Here is a 1618-nt window from a genome sequence, read left to right on the forward strand (position 1 = left end):
ACCCCCAAAAAAAAAAAAAAAAAAAAGGATGGATAAAGCACAGACTGTATTGCTATACCCAGGGTTGGTTTTATGGTCCAGGACAAATACCACGGTATTCTGGAGGGTTTTCCTAATCAGTGAAGGACTCATATTCTTGATCCCTTATCAATCATATAATACAGATATCATAGGAATCTTTTAAACAATAGTCTTTATAATCTGGTTGATCAAGTTTTCCAACTTATGTTGGAAAATTGCAACTTGTCCATATGTTTTAAAGTGCAACTAATTATTAAAGATGTGGTTAAACTAATTGATATCGTATAAAATAAAACTGATGCAGCGACGAAGTGATATTAAAAGGCTAATTTTCAAGACTTATAAGATTGAGAAGGACTTTTTAGTACTGTTGCTCATTAATCTATGTCAACAGTGCTTGCTAAAATAATATGAAATAAGAATGAAGTACATGTCCCTACCTCGGGTCACAGGGCCCCAAGATCTAAGGATAAGTGTGGGTGGGGTGAAGTGTTTTATGATAAGTTAGCACAGGCTATCGGGGCAAGGTATATATTGATTCCAGTAACAATGTAATGAAAATGAGCATGTTTAAAGTGTGTCCACTTTGGTTTGATTTATAACATCTCTCTTAAGATAAAACTATCTGAAAAGGAAATTTCCTGTATCTCTAATCTCAGAGGCTAACAGTACTCATAATCCCTGGTTAAGAAAATCACCTCAAGTTAAATATGAGCTTCCACTAGGTTGAAACAGATGGCCCATAGGTGAGGCTCTGTCTGGGTTTATGGGAATGGCTTCACTGAAATCACTGGTTTCATTTTTCACAGATCATTATTTCAAAATCTAATTTGGACCTTTAGTAGAGCAGCAATATCATTTGGTTCAGTAATGCAAATTCACTTCTTTAGGAGCAGAGGAGAGGATTTTAAAAAAACTGTGATAGAGTGATTGGGAAAGGAAGTGAGGTGGAGGGGATTCTAAAGGTGTTGCTATGTTGTGTACACGCTCCCACGCCCCACGAGAAATGTAATCAGTGTGAACTGTGAACAGGTGCTACAGAAAGAAAACTCCAAAGAAAAAAAATTGTTCCTTGTGCTTTTCCACACACACACACACGCGCACACACTTGATCACTCTTTAGACCATGTCACATTATTACTTATATTATACAACAAGATATAAACCAAGAACAGCATAAATTTAAATAAAATTTTCCATATTATTGAACATTATATGCAATAAACTCATTATTTTTATTTATATTCCCTTGGTAAAAGTAGGCTTTGGGAAATAAAATTAAAAAGTTTATTAATAGAGAAATATATTGAACTCTATTTTCCATTACTGATGATGAACATTAAATTCTAATATTCTAGTTGTTTTTATAAAGTCTTTTAAATTTTTTAAGTAAAGTAAATATAATATTTATTAATTTGAAGTTCCTTAATTATGTGATTTTTATTTTTACAAATTTTTGCTTTTTCTGAGAAACAGTCATTATCATAGTTCAAATACATTAAATTACTAATTCCAGAATTATATATACATCCATACACAAATACACACATATTCTGTTCCCTAACTTGCCATCTTGGATGAAAAATATATTTTTGAG

Source organism: Fukomys damarensis, unplaced genomic scaffold, assembly GCF_012274545.1.
Source record: "Fukomys damarensis isolate Sample0158 unplaced genomic scaffold, DMR_v1.0_HiC HiC_scaffold_24, whole genome shotgun sequence".
Taxonomy (NCBI): domain Eukaryota; kingdom Metazoa; phylum Chordata; class Mammalia; order Rodentia; family Bathyergidae; genus Fukomys; species Fukomys damarensis.